The following is an 18947-nucleotide window of genomic DNA, read 5'->3' as shown; positions in this document are numbered from 1 at the left end:
CTGTCCGCCTCTCAGAATGAGAAACCTAGAATAGCCTTGTGAATGTACCCACAAATAAACAAGCAACAACCAATATTTTGTGTTTTCACCATCTCGGGGACAAATTAGTGAGACAACTGACCAGAGCACAAAATTATCAACCACTAAACAAAAAATAACTAAACAGGAGCACGCACACGTATGAGCTGAGCACCAAGACGTCAGCACTCGGTTTAAGGGCTATTTCGCAGCATTTAGCAACTCGAGACCACGTTTATTTTCTATTTTTAAGATTGTTAGACAAAATATAGCCAAAAACCAAAGCAAGTTTGAGATGGTGAGAAACTGACAAGTCTCTCCTTCAGACTCAGCAAAAAAAGTCTGGATTTTTAAACTTTAGAATGAGAACATTTTCTCTCATAAAAATGTCCTTTGTGTATTAATGTCACATCTCCAACTCTAAACCATTGGTCATTCTTGTTTGGCCCGTCTAATTTGTTTGCTGCCGCCATGATGCTGCTGCTTACCTTAAACAGACTGCATGCTCAGAGTTTGTGAATGGGAAAGATCGTGAAAGTGATGCGTTCAGGGGCATTAGGGGAAAGCCGAAGGGCAAAGATAGCTATGGAAATTTATTGCTATATTGGCAATAGTCATTTTCATATTCCACGTGGCATAAATGTTCTTATTTTCTATACATTAACATATTGCCCAGCCCTAGAACTGGTCTTGTTGGGGGGAAAAAAGAATATGTGTCTTCACTTATTCTTTCAAGTTACTGTAGCATTAGTTCATATAAATTGTGTGTTTTGGGAAAGCTCACATTAATTTATTTTAATTTCAAATTATGTTTGGCATGCACAGAAATCTTTCTATATCACAGCCGAATGGGAAAAATATGAAACACACTGTATCTTCACTTTTTCCCCCAAACATGGGTGGATATTCATAATTTCTCTAATTTAGGGGTTTGTCAAATGTGACCTCTGTTAGATTATGGTCACTGGTTCTTCTTCAAAAATATGTGCAACTATGCTTCTTTATTTCTTATTTAAATCTATAATTTCATTATATAAGGTCTCTAATTACAGATGGAAAAATTATTTTGTGCTGGTGGAGGAAGAGGCGTCAATCTTTTATTTGTTTGCTACAAAAAGTTGTAGATTTCTAGGATGATCTAGTACTTTTGTCCACTGCTTATAAAGACTAGAAGGTTCAGAAAGGAAAAGGAGACAGAAGCAGATTTAGCTAGACAGCAATGAGAAGATGGAGCTGCAGACGCAACAGATGAGGGGAATAAAAATGAAAATCTGACAATATTGATCTGGAGTGTCTGAGTTGGGTTATTGCTGCTTCTTCTCTTTTGCTCCTCAACAAGACCAACCCTTGTGAAATTGATTTTTAATTAGCTTTTGTCATTCTAAAGGGCACTTTGTGGGTTTTTTTGTTTTGTTTTTATGTTATTCCCATTTGTTGCAGTCCAGATGAGTTTTACTCATCTGAATTCAAAGAATCAAATGACAGCGGATAGGTGTTTGATTTTCTTTCATTTTTACTCACTTCAGTTGAGTAAAAATGACCACCAGTTGAGTTGAGTCGAAATACTACAGTTAATCAGTGAACCTGTCTCTTCCATATGATGAGGGCAAATATGGCAAATTCTAGCATTCAGCATAGATGTAAATATCTAACTTGACAGTTTGTCAGGTTTTAGCATCAACTGCACCAGTTAGGTTTCTCCTCATTAGCACCCCAAATCTAAAGCCCTGTGTGTAAGTTTGCCATCTTGATTTAATCTCTCACCAGTTTCACAACTGCTAAAATGTTCCTTCATGCTGTTCCTACGGCTTCAAGTCCTTTTACAGAGTTTTCAGAGGAAATGCTTGAGCGACGGATGATAATTTCTCCAGCTATACGGAGAAAAGAATAGCCTGACACTCTCCTTCCACATATTTTGCTATGCACTGCCACTCATCTAGTGCCCTTTTCCCTTATGAGAACAACAAATTTGGCTGTTAGGAGGTATTTCTGCTTGTGAAAAGCACGGACATTCCTGACTTGGAAACTAAAGTAGCACCACCCATCACTCTTATTGCCGCACTTTTTAAACCTGTTCTATTCAGAAGCGTAGACACTTCTGATGTCTCCATTGCTAGTGTCCTGTAATCTGTCCTGACCTAGTGCTCCCAATATGGGCTTTGAACTAAATAACAGGGCAAGCTCTGATAGAGGTGTTGATAATTCAATCGTATTTTGATTTGTAGTCTGTGGTTATTTTCTTTACCGGTCCAGGGTATACTTAGCTCGACTAGTGAAGTTCAGGTACACTGAAAATGCCATGAAGGGGATATAAAATCGTCCTGAAGGGGAATAACAAGAATAAAAACATTTGCACTGTATGGTATGCAGTTATTGAGTCAAACATTTGTTAGCCATTTTCTGGTTAGGAAATGGAAAGGATGAACTGTGCATGAATGAAATATCTTGATTGAGACTTTTCTGTGAAACTAGAAAGGAGACTCAGCTGTTTAAGTGGATCTTCAAAAGCACCTAAACGCTGGAGGTCAACTTTGCACACTTGAACACACAGACAGCTTATTGAAATCCTAATAGCCAGATGGATTCAGTTTGCACTGAACATTTTATTATGAAGGTGTAGTCTGCCTTGGAGAACCACTAGGTTCTTCTTGTATACATTCACTTGTGTTACAAACTATGTGGTCAACTTTGTTAAGAGCTTAAAAAGCATACAGTTACGACTGTGACCTTTCTTCCTTAACAACGAGCAACAAGTCTCATCATTGAGCCTCTAAATATTTTTACTTTTCAATACCTTTTTTTTTTGTATTTCTTTTATGCATAGAGTTTCTGTTTAGTTGAATGTTTTAAAATGAAACCAACGCAAAACATGCTGGAGAGTGACAACGGGACTAAGAAGCTATGCAGAATTTTATTTTCATTGGGCCACGTGTGTTTTTTTAGTGTGAACACATTCTTTTCATTTTTGAAAAATGCAAAACCCCTTATGAGAAGCTGCAGAACTCATTATGTCGGCATGTCAGACTTTGAACTGTGCGTCTGGAAACACCCAGCGATGAAGAGGAACTTGTTCTTCCTGATTTACAGTGGTTGGAATCCTGCCTGATCATGCCCAGAAATATATAACAAGCCAAAATAAAACAGAAAACATACAGCTGCTAACAAAAAGAAAACATGAATACTTTAAATACACACGCACACTGGTAAACATGTATTAAAATTATACAGGCATATTTATAATCTAGATGCAATGCCTAAAGTTGCACGTGTTGATTTGACACAAGTTTCACTTCTTCATGCACTGTTTATTAGTTCAATGACTTTCTAAAAAATCGTTAAACAAAAACACTTTTGTTACCCTGCAGGTGGTTGTTAGCAACTTCCTCTGATTTGACTATACTTTGCTGCTTCACAGCACAGAAACTTCCCTTAGTGCTGTACATAGAGGAAGGCCGACATAAAGCAGTATATTCAGACCAACTGAACATTTTAAATACAATTCTTTAAGCTCTACTAGAGTACAAGGAAGCTTCATAGAGAATCAGAGTTCCTCTTTCTAGAGAATAACAGAATGTATTATATGTTCTAAAACATGACTAGGAGAGAGTTTTAACTTGGATGCTGTGTTACTCTGTGATTGGTTTTTGTTTTTGTTTGGGGAAGACCAGAGCTCTGTTCTGAGCCTTCAAGCAGTGACACAAAGGTATTTACCACACAAAGGTACTTGTTTTCTGCGTATCTGAACTAGAAAATATGATTCCTTAAGCTATTAATAGAGTTGATCTGATAATTCCATAACTATGACAGCTCTTCTAACTTTACCTCTCATGTGGTGTTTGTGTGATTTATGGTTCAAGGCAGACTTCACAAGAAGAGAGACTTGAGGTTTCCTTATTAGTTTATAATCTTGTTTTATTTAAGGCAAAAATGGCAAACTTCTCACTTTAAGTAGAAAGTGCAATAATGGAATAACATGCTGTTGTCACTTAGCAATCGACACTAAGCTGTTTGACTAGGGTTCTTGTTTCTAACTGAGGTTTCTGTCACAGTGGACGAAATTATTTGAATGCAATATAAAGTAAGCTGTGAAATAGGGTTAATATGAAAGAGAAGTTGATGCAAATATAAAAAGGCATATAAACGGGAATGCAAAGATATGAAGAGAGAGAATTGCAATTAAAATAAAGGGCCGTTATAAAGGTGCAGTGACACGGTTTTTCTTGCCACATGTTTTAACACATTGAAAAACACGTTTTACGTGAGCTCAAACATGAGAAATGTGACGCACATTTAAACCATGTGCCCCTGTTAGATGCTGTATATTTAATGTATTGCTATGAATTACATAACAAATGTTTGCACTTTGATTATAGTCAAATAAATACAAATTAAATTAATCAAACAGTAGGTCCAACCCCTCCATGCTTCCAAGGTGAGTGAATTTTCATCAGTGCAGAGAGAGTGTCTGCATAGTCTGATGAGAATATGTGGTATTATTATTGGGTCATTTGTAAATCAATAGCAATTATGTAAAATGTTTGTTTTTTTACTATGCACTTACCTTTATTTACAAAAATACAGATTCATATTATTTAAAGTAAATTAATTTTGAAAATATTTTAAAGCATTTAATTATCTACATATATTCTTTGTTTATGGTTAAGCTTATAAACAGAAAAATTGACTCAAGACTATTTATTTTGCTAAATAGGACAGACTTTCGGGAAACAAGTGAAACCTCCACTGCTAAGAGGAGTGACAAACAAGAATATGGTAATAACAGAAATAAAAGTACTTGAAAAGAAAGCGAGACATTATGTAGTATTATATAATATTATATTACACACAGACTAATGCTTTCAAGCCTTTATTTCAGTGAATTATGAAGGTTAGAATATTACATAAGACCAGAAATAAAGAGAAATATGGACTTAATGAAAAGCATTTTTAGGGGGCGTGACCTGGGAGATTGAGGACTGTGTGTGACATGCTCTCCTCGCTGACCCGGGTCCTTGAACGGGGCCACCTAACCGTATGTTCGTCCCTGCCGCAGTACGGTCCCAGCTTATAACCTGGTTCCACACTTCAAAGTTTGCCGTCCATCCAGGAGCCAGTCGGACCATTGCCTCGATTACCAGACGTTTCTGGTGGCCCACGCTGCACAAGGATGTTAAGGACTACGTTTCTGCTTGTTCAGTCTGTGCCCGAAATAAGACTTCTAATCATCCGCCTGCAGGTCTCCTACAACCTCTCAACATACTTCACCGACCTTGGTCCCACATCGCGGTGGATTTCGTCACCGGGCTCCCTACCTCTCAGGGTATGACCACAATTATGATTGTTATTGATAGATTTTCTAAAGCATGTCATCTCGTTCCTCAAGAAGTTGCCCTCAGCTTTTTAGACTGCCAAGCTCCTGGTTAAGCATGTGTTCCGGCTCCATGGTATCCTTCAAGACGTTCTGTCCGACCGCGTGCCCCAGTTCACCGCCCGGGTCTGGAAAGAGTTCTGCACTGCCCCGGGAGCTACGGTTTTGCTGACATCCGTTCACCACCCACAGACCAAAGGTCAGGTTGAGAGGCTCAACCAGGAGCTAGAAGCTGCGCTCTGCTGTGTGACCTCATCCAGTCCCGCTGAATGGATTATCTACCTTCCTTGGGTCGAATACTCACACAACTCTCACGTGTCGGCTGCTACTGGTTTCTCTCCGTTCGAGGTCTCGCTGGGGTATCAGCCACCCCTTTTCCCATCTGATGAGAAAGAGACCGCAGTGACGTCAGTTCAGCAGCACATCCAGAGAAGCAAGCGCATCTGGTCCGCTGCTTCCAGGGCTCTTCATCAGACCGCAGCCCAGAACAAACGTTATGTGGACAGACGACGCATCCCCGATCCAGCCTACCGCCCGGGTCAGCAGGTTTGGTTGTCCACACGGGACGTTCTACTCAATTCCTTATCCAAGAAACTTTCTCCCAGGTTCATCAGTCTCTCATCAACCCTGCCTCTGTTCGCCTTCGTTTGCCTGCCAGTCTCCGTATCCATCCTGTTTTTCATGTCTCTCAGATTAAACCCGTCAGATCTAGCACGCTCTGCCCTGTGGCCAAGCCCCCTCCTCCCGCCGGGATGTCCAAGGCCATCCCGCCTTCTTGGTTCGCCGGATCGTGGCCTCCCGTCAGAGAGGCAGGGGATGGCAATACCTTAGTGACTGGGCAGGTTACGGCCCGGAGGAGCGCTCCTGGGTTCCTGGTTCATTCATCATGGACCCCACTCTCATCCAGGACTTCTGGGCTTCCCCGGCCGGTCCATCGGGGCTGCCGGGTGGCGGGCGTTGAGGGGGAGGTAGTGTCAGTCTGGTTGTCTCCGTGCCTGCTGCTTCCTCTTTCCACCTCTAGGGGCCGCAGAGCTGGAGGACCGAAGGTGTGACAGGTGTTCTTCATTGAATCATAAGTTCAGAGGACTATATGAGGGCGGCTCACCTGCACTTCTACGCCTGAGTGTTTTTGCCCTTCGTGGTAGTACTCCCTGGCCATATACCTTGTATCTTGTGATTGTTTTATGAGGATTTTTACTAACAGTCTGTTTACCTTGTCTTAGGCACCTCAGCCTTGCTCCTTGTTGGAGAAACCTTCTGATCACAGTCTGGACTCTGAATTCATTCCTGGCAGCAGTCCGCCCTGGATACCTCTCTGTCTGGTTAAACGAACCCTGTCCACCCTCCTACGGTTCCTCCTGGATCATCAAGAAGCCCCCAACGGAATCAGCACAGCCTCTCTATCTCAGACTCACACCATTTTCCCCCTGGCGGATTCCCTCACCCGAATAGTAAGCCTGACCACAGAATTAGCAAGTTTGGTTTTCCAATCTGAACTCACCTTGTTGTTTTTCTTTCCAGTCAGACGCCTCTCCTGGAAACTTGTTCCTTGTACATATCATTTATTGTAAATAAATTTCTTAAACGTTTCTCTGTTTGAGTGCTCTCTGCATGTGGGTCAGATCGGCCTTAAAAACAATAACATTTTTAAACCTGTTCAAGGTTATTTTCAAAAGGTAAATTTAATCTGACCGAGTCTCATCAGAACACACATTCAAATTTAATATATATGACTGTATATAAAAAAAAACCAAACACTAGGAATATTAATTAACGGATAACAGAAGTATAAAATAAAAGTTAAATAGCTTTTTGATAAATTCATCACTTGGTAACTTTGTTAAGGTGCGTTCACACCAAACGCGATTTCTGCGAAAGGAGCGGCCAATTTACATGTTATCCCTATGTAGAGGCGCGTTCAGGAGCGGCGCGGTGCGGTGCGAAGGACGCGGAGGGCGCGGAAGGCGCGGCAAGCGAAGCGGGAGCGGAGCGGCGCGATGGACAAGTTGAAAAATCTGAACTTTTTCCTAAATTCGCGTCGCGTCAACCAATCAGGGACTGGATGTGGCTGTGACGTGGGTGAAGGACCAAAGTGGAGAAGAAGCAGTTGTCAGTGAAGATGAAGGACCAGATCATAGTGGCGGTGTGCGGCAAGCCAGAGTTGTATGATTCAACTAATTACTTTTACCGAGACAAGTACAGAAAGGACCTGGCCTGGTTATGTTTAGGCACAAATATCTTATATTTAGGAGATGTGGACATTAAAAATTGGCTGTTTTTTTACTGAGCTGAGATTTATTTACTCACCGAAGACAGATGGACAGGTGTTCAGCAGCGGGGATACAGCGCCGGTAAACCGCGGTGTAGTTAGTTTGAAGTTGGATGTTCAAGCTCCGCGGAGTTAGCGGCATCTAGCTCACGGTTGATCCGATTCAGGCACTCAGATTTTCCACGATTGTTTGGTTCAGAAACTCATTGACGGTCCCTAGTGAACCACCGGGTGTCAGAAGTGGGAGCAACAGAGAGCAGCTAGCCGAAATCTGGGTGCCTGACTCGGATCGGCCGTGGGCTGGATGCCGCTGGCTCCGCGGAGCTTGAGTGTCCGGTGTCCGGCTTCGGGCTGGCTTCACTGCGGTCGCCGGTAGTTGGCGTCCCGGAGGCCGATCCGTCTCCCAACGCGGGCAGCAGATCTTCGAACTGGGTCCTGGATAGACGGAAGTACCGCTGAAATCGACCATCATCCTGACGCAGCTCCTAGAGTAAGTGGTGGTACTCTCCGAACTGTTCCCGTCCCTGAAGAATCTCGTGAACCCAGGGACATTGATGTCGGCGGCGTTTTTCGGCTCTCCACAAGTAAAACACCGTGATTATCCGCGAAATCCATGTCCAGCATGTTCAGTTGAAACCAGCAAGCAGCAGATGGAAGCTCCTCCTATTTGATGACGCGGCGAAGCGATGCCGCTTGTTGCCAAATGCCAACGCGGAGTTCACGCGGAATGTGAAGCGGGCAAAAGCACACAAATGAGGCGAAAAATTCGCAGAAATCGCGTTTGTTGTGAACGCACCATTATGCTAATTTGTTAAGCAAATATCTTCTGTTCTGTTCCTTTTGAGCATGACTACCTGCAGATATGCTTCTTAGTCCTCAAGTCAAGTGGAGTGTGCAGGATAGGGTGGAGAACTCAGCAACATCTTCTCTGTAACAGGTCAAATGCGAAGTAGCGCACTCACACCATCACTTTTAACTCTTTCGTTAACTGGAACGTGCATGGCGTGGCGCATGTATGACCAAGATGTGAACAAGTGATAATGAAATGTTTAGTTGGAGGCTGAGGGAGCGAGATGGGGGGTGGGTGAGGCAAGGTGAGAGGATGTATAGTGGTTTGCCTGGACTGTCCTTGTCTCCTTAATGCAAAGAGCTGCTGATGCAGCAGTTGTACTTGCAGTTGTATTCTGCAGGGCTGAAATGCTATAACATAATCCAAGGGATAGATCCTCATTTTACACGGCACAGGGGAAACACTGCAGGGAGGACTACGGGGTAAAAACAATGTAAGTACAGTAAGCAGTTTATGATTTATTAAAATCCTCAGCATAAAAATGCGATCTTGTCTTTATACTTAATATAAAGAAATGTGGTAAACTGATCTGCAAAAGACTGTTAAAGAAAAAATTTAGGATGTTTCCTTCACTCTTTGTATATGTATGCTAACAGTTTACAAGTTAACCTTAGCTAATTTTGAAGAATTGTTCATTATGGATAGGAAGCATTTATGATCAATTTTTTTTTTTTTTTTTTTGGTGAGCTTGTAAAGCCTCAGTTTGCAGTCCTGAGCGTACAGGAGTGAAACTTGGTCTGGTCTTCTGCTGCTCAGACCAGCTTGTCCCTTTTCCTCCACACTCTAATGCTTGGTTTGAACTTTGCAATTTGTGTCAACCAGCAATTAAACTAAATAATTTGCCGGTGGGTGCATAATCCAATATGATTTAAAAGAGTCACATTTTGAATTAAAATAATTTATACAGAGTAAAGTACAGTCCATTTATGATCCAGTCGGATTGGTTGTTGTTTTTTATATTGGCTATAAAGTGCCCTTGTAAATATATATATTGCAAATCAACAAAACAAGAAAGATATCTTGAAATATTGAATTCTCAACCAATGTGATGCCCTTAATTTTATTTTTACGAGCCTTTAATCAAAGCACAGCACGACTACGTGTCAGTGAGTCTGTCTGTATTGGATTTAGCCTCCAGTCATGGTGGTTGCTGCTTAACTTCTCTGGTGAATGTCATGTGCTTGGAGATAAATAATATTTCTGTTCATGGACAGTTTATTATGGAAGCAAATCGTTACCATATTTCAAATGAAAAAGCATTTTCAGAAATGCTTTTTCATTTTAAGAATGTGGCTGCATTGTTTGACTCATAAATGAAATTAGTTATCAATAATCCCATTTGCATTTTAATTTTCTTCTTCAAGACTGCTCATTCTTTCATTTAATTAAAATGAAAAGGAAAAAGACATTTGAGATTTATTTTTCAAAATGTACCCCAGCAAATAGATACCAAAATTCAATTTGAAATGTAAAATTTGAAAATGAAAACGTATTTGCAGAAATGCTTTTTCATTTTAAGAATGTGGCTGCATTATTTGACCCATAAATAAAATTAGTAATCAATCATCCTATTTGCATTTTCTTCTTCATGACTGCACATTTTATGCCATAATCAAAAAAAAACAAAGCAGACATTGCTTTTTTGTTTTCGTGGTCTGCCCGCAAAGTACTGCCCAGAACTCGAAAACGAAAAAGCATTCTGAGCTGCGGGCGCAGCAGAGTGACGTCAGCAGCCGCTCTTCCTCAGTTCCCTGCTGACCGAGCTATCCATCTTGTTCGGTAGGGGGCGCTGTGCACGTCTGCATTGCATTACATTGCAAACGTGCCGAGAAATTGATTGAATTGCAGCAGGGCCGGGCTCAATTTGTGGCAGTGGCAGAACTGGTAGTTCCGGTGGCAGGCTGTGGCATCCTTGTGGAAACCTTATGGCCTGGGACATCCAGCGTGTTTTTAAGCCTTTATTTATAATTTTCGGTGAGTGACAATTCAGAATAGCCGCTCGTGCTCTATAATAAACCGGCTGTTTGTGCAATAAATCTTCGTCATCCTTTCAACACGTCACACATACACATAGTGCTATTTATTTTCCATGTCAAGTAAATACAATCACCTTATGTTATGGTTCTAAAGCTGTTTATTAAATAATAATCAATAATGAAATCATTATTTAAAGGTAACAGGCTATAACAACAATGACATCCCGTTTGCCGATAATCAGCATTGGCATCACTTCCGGTGGCAGCTCCACAGACACTATTAACAATAATGTCAACCCATTTGCCGATAATCAGCATCAGCTTCCACAAAAACAGCGGCAACCGCATTGGCAAGCTTTTATGGCCGGTCTGGCACCTTCTGGCATCCTCGCGGAATCCCCTGCCACCCTGCGGCAGGCTGTGGACGCCACAGCCAATGCAGACGTGCACAGCGCCCCCTACCGAACAAGCTGGGTAACTCGGTCAGCAGGGAGCTGAGGAAGAGCGGCTGCTGACGTCACTCTGCTGCGCCCGCCGCTCGGAATGCTTTTTCGTTTTCGAGTTCTGGGCAGTACTTTGCGGGCAGACCACGAAAACGAAAAAGCAATGTCTGCTTTGTTTTCTTTTTGATTTTGGCATAAAATGTGCAGTCGTGAAGAAGAAAATGCAAACAGGATGATTGATTACTAATTTTATTTATGGGTCAAATAATGCAAATCTACCTTTTTCTTATATATGTGTATATTGTACATTGTAAATTTGTATATTCTGTAATACAAAAACAAAACCAAAGAGCAAAGTGTACCGGAGTCAAATTCCTTGTTTGTATGTACGAACTTGGCAATAAAGCTGATTCTGATTCTGATGCAGTCACATTCTTAAAATGAAAAAGCATTTCTGAAAATGCTTTTTCATTTGAAATATGGTAACGATTTGCTTCCATAGTTTATGTCTCAGCTGAATAAGGGTTGTTTGGGATTCTGGGATGAGATAAAACTCAAAGAGAGGGTTGTTTGTTGGTTCTCTGCTCTCTATCTCTCTCTCTCAGAAACAATTGTTAACATAAACTGCACATAGCCGCACACACATGGAGGTGACAGTGTTTTAAGGTTTTTTTATACTTCGGTTAGGTTGTTCCCTCCCTTTATGTATTATCAGATGATGGATGGATAGGCAAATGATTGGCTGTCATCTATCATAAAGAACCTCCGGCTGGCTGACACCATTTTCCACCTTCTCTCTTTATTTCTCATTTTCCTTCCTCCTCTGAGTGTCTTTGACCCTTTTTCTTCCCCATTTACCTTTTCGTTTTCACCACTTCCACCTGGCCTTCCTCTTGCGGTCCCCAACCCTTCCCCCAACGACTCTTAGGCATGTTTCACATTTTTCCCTCAGTTCGCCTGCTTTCCATTCCTCTTTTAACATTTGTCACATGTTTTTCAAAGTATACCCTTCCCCTTCGCCACCGAACTATTTACGTCTGTTCTTTAGTTTTAAAGAAATGCCTGCTATTCAAAGACTAGGTTTGTCCTGCTCACAATTAAACCGTACCTCCCTGTTCCCATTTCCCAAGCAGGCACATAATAGGAAATGCCCCTGTTATCTCGTCGGGTACCAGCGTATTAATTTAAGCCAAAGGCAAACAAGGTGTGGATACGCGCTCTACTGCGTCCTTGCTCCGATAAAGAACACATACAGGCTGCATTTGCTACAAATCCAACCTCTTCAGGTTTTCTTCCTTTACAGTTTGAGTTCATTATGCTTGTTGTTGCACAAAAAGGTTAAGAGCAGATAAGCCAGAAAGCAGAAGAAAGAAATGTTGGGATTGAAAGGCAGAGCAATCTGGGGACCTCACAGCACATATACGTTTCTACTGGCTCCTAAAAATGTAGAAAAACAGAAGTGACTGAAAGTGAAATAACAAAGAGGAATGCAGGAACCTGATTGCATAGAAATCCTCTGAATCTACCAGATTTTCTTTTTAAAACTGGGATTATTTCTCCTATTGAGATGCAACTCTGTATTTTATTTCAAAGTCATTAGCTGGACCTACTCTGGTAGGGGATCTTTTTCTATCTGCTTATTTAGGAGAGCTCTGTAGGACAACTTATCGATCATGTGATCTACACAGGAGTATTAGCTCAATGCGACCTTGAATGAACAAGAAAATCACACTATGTGAAATTATAATTGTTGTAGTAATAGTAAAAATGTATTGTTGTTTGTGCTCTGTATGATCTTTCATTTTGGAGAAATGTGACCCCACTTTGATTCACTATGTTGCCTCAGTTCTTTAAGATTTGTTTATCCAGAGTTGTCTGCAGCATTTCAGTCAGGCTGGGGTCTGGACTGTAACTCGGACATTTCAGCATTTTGATTATTTTATTTTTCAAACATTTTTTTCCATATTTACTAGTGTACTCTGGGCCGTTGTGTGACCTGATTTCATTAAAACAGTAGCTGTCACACAGATGGCCTCACATTTGCTGCAACATAACTAGCTATAGAAAGGTATTTATGGTTGACCTAATGACTGCAACATGTCCAGGTAGCTAAAAAGGAGTCCAACATGATCGCCAATCCACCACTGTGCTTGACAGACTTTTCCGTCATGGTTTTGTCTGTTATGAGAACATTGTTCCTCAAGTGATGTTTGTTTAAATGCAGCTCTACAAACATAAGATTTACCTTTTATGTTTTTTAGAAGAATTGTCTCTTTGCCATTCTTCCTGATGAGCTACAGTTGCCCTGTGTTTGGTAACGTAGGCTTGTAGGCTTTGACATTTAAAGGTAGTTTTTGGATTTTTTATTTTTTTTATTTTTCTGTGGAGCACTGTGCAATTCAACTAAAAACCAGATCTCGTTGAAGGGAAAAATGTAAAAGACAGAAAAAGACAAAAAATAGACAATAAAAGCAGCAATAATCCAGTTGTATAAGTTGGCACATCCTTCAATTAATACTTTGTTGTGGCCTCTTTTGATTTAATTACAGCATGTAGTCTTCTTTGTTATGAGTCTTTCAGTGTGCCTTGCATTAACCTGGCAACATTTGGAGAATCTTACTTGCAACGTTATCAGATTGTGAGGACATTGCTTGTTGACAGTCCTCTTTAGGCGACACCACAGATGATCTATTGGTATTTGGTCTGGACTTTTGCTGTGCAATACCAAAACTTGAATTTTCCTTTGGCAGATGTTGTATGCTTAAACTCACTTTGATGCTGAAATATACCACCCTCTTTAGTCTTCAACTTTTTAGCAGACACTCGATGGCTTTGGAATTGTTTCTGCAAATAAATGATCAAACATTTCTTTACCTTTGAAATTTCCTACAGCCATTTTGCCAATTATTTTTTTTACTGTCAGGATGGGTTGGGTAATGGGCTTTAGGGCATTGTAACACCAGAGAGCATTGTGTCTTTGTGTGTGTGTGTGTGTGTGTGTGTGTGTGTGTGTGTGTAAGGTGGAGATTGAAAACCATAACAGTGTTTGTGTCTGAATGCAAAAACTTGAAAATATGAAATTGATTCAATTAAAGGCATTATGCCTTTATGTGATGTAATTTTTATTCCTAAAGTTACTGTTTATTGATATTTTCTTGTTATTCAGGGAATTTACTACATCTTCCTCTGTTTTTCTCATTCATTGGTCTTTCCTTCCCCAGCCTCTGTCCTGGATGACTTGTTTGATAGATTTCTTGTTTTCCCATTAGCTGGCTACTGGTAAATATGCTTATTTATCTAAGAGAGGAAGATGGCTGTGGGAAAATACAAAGGAAAGAGAATTAAAAAAAAAAAATGCACCATCAGAATGTGACACAGTCAGAGAGTAAGGTCTGAATGAGCGAGTAAATAGATTTTGATAAAAGCTGTTTGAGCCAAGTGAAAGTACAAGGAGCGTATTGTTAAAGCAAACTGAGGAGACCTTCTCCTCCTGAACAGAACAATCCCTGATGTTTTTCTAAGATTCTCTGTTGAAATGTTAAAGGATTTAGAAAGTTTCCTTGATTAACAACTGTTTGCTACCCATTCGCTTGGTACACCAGTATGCGCTTGTGTTATTTGAACTTTTTGACTTTTTTTTTTTCTTTCCATGTCAGTGTCTGCTGAAGGCTTGGTAAAATGCCCCTATTGAGTTTCTTTAAATCTGACCATTTGATTTCCTGACTCACAGCAGAGAACTGGTTGGGATATTTTCTAAAAACAATTGTAAAAGAACCACGAAAACAGTGACCCTTTGGGAAATTGCTTACCACTGAGCAGTTCCTGCTCAATTCCTGCTTGCCCTCACATCACTCCTTCCTCAGCATCTCAGCATCTGCTGGTTTTACAGAACCACAGCAAAATGGGAAATGGCCTGAACTTGTAGTGTTTTCCCAGTCATACCAACCGCTCTAAGCGCTTTTGCACTAAGAATCTAATTCACCGAATTGCACAGTAATCAAACCCACAACTTTATAATTGCAACATAATTTATCTGCAGCCAACCAACACCAGTCCCTAAACAGTTCACCACTGTAGTGAATTAGAGGTAGGAAATTAATTAAAAATTGTTCTTAATGTTTTGCCTCGTGAAAAAAAGATTTAGTAATAATAAAAAATAATAATAATAGACTTACCACTGGGCACTATTAAAACCCTGGGTATAGTGCTGGTCTGTTAGGTCTCCAGGCTACTCCTCTCAGACAACGTTTCTCCTGACTTTCTCCTGGTCACTGGATAAATGGCTGTTTAAAATCTCTGCATCAATGAGTCTCATTTCAACTGGAGCGTTTGCTATCACTGCGTTTATCTTGGGTGGTCATTTTGTACTGACACCCAAACTTCTCTATGCAACAGGATCAACAATATTGATGTTAAACATGCAGTGCGGCAGCTAACAGGATTCCTTTAATAGTGTGGGGAAAAAAATCTGACTGGAGGAAGACAAATAAGAAAAGGAAGATGAAAGGGGTTTACCTTACAGCTTCTGGAAAAGGAAGTTAGCAAGTGAAGGAGAAAAGGGAGCGGACCTTTTTAGTTTGAAAAATGAACAGGCCCACCGCAGCAGGTTGACTTTCTGAGCTGCACAGAGCAGCAACAAAAAAGGCTTTCAAAACTGAGACAGGCCCCTGGACTCTTTATGGAAACTGAAGTTCTGAGGTGAGGGGAAGAGGACGAGAGAAGAAGACAGCTGAAGAAAAGGCTTGATTTGTAGTAAGGAAATCAAAGTACAGAGAGAAGGGTGAAAAAACTGAGAACTGTTTGCTTTCAGAGATGGAAAATGTCAGAATAGATTTCTGCTGCAAAAAGACTATATAGCAACCAGTAGTGTGTAGACATGAGGATAAAGAGGGTAGAGCAGCTGCAATTGGTTAAGGTTTTTTATGACTGAAGCAGGAACCTACAATGGAGAGTTTGTGGATTTAGAGAAATTTTAAACTGGGAAAATGGAACTGAGAGTGTGAGCCAATGGCAACCCTCAGACAGACTGGGAAGTGACAGGATGCAGGAAATCCAAGATGGGAAAATACCTACTTCATGCTGATTTCCCAGACATAACAGCCTTTTTGAAATTCCTAGCTCTCTGTGGTGAATCTTGCAGTCTAATGCTTTCATTCCAGCATGATTTTCTTCATAATCCTAGCAGGACGTTTTTTTTTTTTTTTTTGGGTATTGCAATTTTAGAAAGAAATAAACAGTGTAAAATCTCCAAGTGTGTTTTTTACTCACGCATTCAGCTTTTCTCTTGTAATGAAAATCTTTTTTCTTATGTTCATTCAGGCCACCAGTTTGGACCAAATTGACGAATTGTCATAGTCATTGGATGGTGTTCCATTATAACATTCATCTCCACCAGTGTGTAATCCCTGGTGACTTTGCCATCCTCCTGACCCAACTTCTGGCAACACAAATTAGAATAAAAAAGGTAAGTCCATCCTTGGTGTAGCGGGGTAAGTCCTCTTTCAGTTATTAATGTGTTACAATTTACACATCCACATTCAGTATTATTGTATGCATGAAAACAGCAGACATTAACAGCAGAGAATAGCACTGCATCTTTTAGTCAGCTCACTGACTCGTTTTTAGGTACTCTTACATAAAACAAAGAGCTAACATTACTAGAGATGCACTAGTTACATACTTAAATAGCATATCATTTATGCATTAATTCCTGGGTTCTTTCAGATACTAAAATCAGATGTTTGAACATGTTAAAGGTTTTTGTGTTGTAGGAAATAACTTTGTAGAATTTTCTGTCAAGGAGTTAAATCATTGATGCCCTTCTTCTCAAATCAAGGTTGAAATGTTTGTTATGAGAACAGTTGCCTCTTTTCACTGTTGGTGAGCTGTTCTGGTAATCCTCTAATCTGGATGTTTTATCTGCACTAACAGGTACTGAAAGCATATAATGGTTAACCTTTACCATACAGGCCGCCAGCATAAGCTCGTTACAGATCCGTGCTTATAGAGTTTTTCCATTTAATGCCTGTCTGTGTACTCTGCTTCTGTGTTGTTGTTCTGATTTAATTTTCATGCATTCAGTAGCAGCGGGAAACACCCCGATGAGGCCGGCTTTTCCCTGCAGTAAATAGCTTTTCTTTGATAAAAAGGAGGCTGCTGCAGCACTGGTGCATTAGAGACTCTGCTTTATTTGTCACATTCTTCTTTACCATCTTAACCCTAGCCTTATTTTTAAAGATTATATTATACAAACTGTAAATACAAACTCTGTGCAGATTCATGCTAAATGCAAATTGTATATCTCCCCTTTAAATAGCATTTATTGTCAGATTTTCTATTTTCTATTTTTTGCTAAACAGGTTCGTGTACAGATACATTTTAACGGCCATTAATAATATTTCTGGGTCTGCTGCACCACAGTTTTCAATTTAAGCCTCTGCAGTTTCATCTCCAACCTGTTTTATCAACACTAATTGGTGTAATAACCAATCCTGGGGCTGCACATGTTAAGATATGGAGGGACCCTCATGAAAAGGTACAGGTGACACAATTTAAGTCACACATACAGTATGATAGGTCACAGATTAAAATGTAACCATGCCTAAAATGTAGTTTTAACACATGCCTGCCTGTGTGGAGCAAAGCATGTAGATGGAACTAGAAATCCACATTTTAAGCCTTTAAAAGTTTTAAATACATCCAGGTTTTCCATATTAGCTCTTGAATTACATTTATTTACATCCTTGTACAAATGTTCATTCATTGCTTCATTGCATTTCTGACAAATGAATTTGGGTGTTGCTTTGATCTCTTGGTGATGTGCTACATTGTTTCTTGTGCCAGTCTTGCCGTTTAGAGTTGTGGCCTAAGGTTTGGTTTCATTAGACCATGACACATTCTCCCGCAAGGTTTTGGGAGATTTTAGCCAGACCTGGATGTTTAATTTAGTAGACAGGCGTTCTTTTTTTCATCCCAACTCTTCAGTCCAGATATATGGAGAATACAGAAGATTGTTGACACATGTAGAACACAACCAATACTAACCAGAAATCCCTGCAACTCCTTCAATGACCGTGAGAAAGCATCTTGAAATAAAGATTGACCACTGTGGAACGGTTCAAGGCATGTAAAGGGCCAGGTAATGCCGAGGTTTGGTCCAAACCCCAGAGTTGCTCCTGACTTCAGCACAGCTGTACAGCAGGTGGTCTTTGGGTGGGTTTAGACATTGTAAATGAATCTTTTTGTCCCTAGAACCAAGTGAAATGATTAATCTACTAAATATTGAGATCTCCTAAGCTTGTGCATTGTGCACGTTCTTACACTGCAGTCAGCCTCGGCCCTCAGCCTTCTCGGTAACTAATCACTCAGACAGGATGGACAGGTCTGCTTATTAAGCATGCTGAACACTGAAAGCTACACAGCTAATGATCCTGGATTGCCCCTTAAACAGACCTTGCTTAAAGATGTAATACCATAATAACTGCCCTCGGCTTCAGTCAGATGACACACCTACCAGAGTTCTTTCTGTTGGAACGAAAACAATGTGTGATTATTCTCCACAGATACAGACATAAACAGCACAGCATCTGTCAGATAATTTGTGCAGCTGAGCTTTCCTGTATACCCTTTCCAGCAATGTTTTCCCAACAATACGGACACTGTTCCAGAAATTTCCAATCCTATTTGCTGTGATGTTGGCGTTGCTGGCTCTCTCTGGGCTTTTTTAGCACTTGTTCATGTGCTGTCATCTGGCATCTGGCGGTAGCAGAAAAGTGAGCAATAAGCACGCTCATCTAATTTAGCCCAGCTCTCAGGACAGCGCTTTGCGAAGTTGACATTGCCGGTCGACTGTGCACAAATTAAATCAAGAAGGATTTGCAAGGAAGCAGATCGCAGTATGGCCAGATGCCAGACAGCCTCGCACACCGTTTGAAACCCACAGTGCTGGTTGGTATGGGAAGCTCTCTGCCAATCTGGGGCTGTATTTTTATCTTAATAAGTGAACCGAGAGTTCTGCTTTATC

At 40.6% G+C, this 18947-nt stretch overlaps 1 protein-coding gene across 3 annotated transcripts in view; it reads left to right on the top strand.

The window, feature by feature from the left end:
- The window catches only part of pag1 (phosphoprotein membrane anchor with glycosphingolipid microdomains 1), a 96069-nt gene that overhangs the window by 20066 nt on the left and 57056 nt on the right, over nt 1-18947 (top strand). The window contains exons 2-3 of one of the 3 annotated variants that reach the window (XM_047384198.1): nt 6610-6837; nt 16244-16388. The gene's annotated coding sequence lies outside the window, so the exon portion shown is untranslated. Of the gene's footprint in view, nt 1-3700; nt 3722-6609; nt 6838-16243; nt 16389-18947 lie in introns of those variants that run through there. The other 2 variants (XM_047384199.1, XM_047384197.1) reach the window with 2 other exon arrangements.

This window comes from Girardinichthys multiradiatus, chromosome 13 (genome assembly GCF_021462225.1).
Source record: "Girardinichthys multiradiatus isolate DD_20200921_A chromosome 13, DD_fGirMul_XY1, whole genome shotgun sequence".
Classification (NCBI taxonomy): Eukaryota; Metazoa; Chordata; class Actinopteri; order Cyprinodontiformes; family Goodeidae; genus Girardinichthys; species Girardinichthys multiradiatus.
Note: the sequence above shows the minus strand (reverse complement) of the source record. Positions and strands in the feature narration are given on the sequence as shown.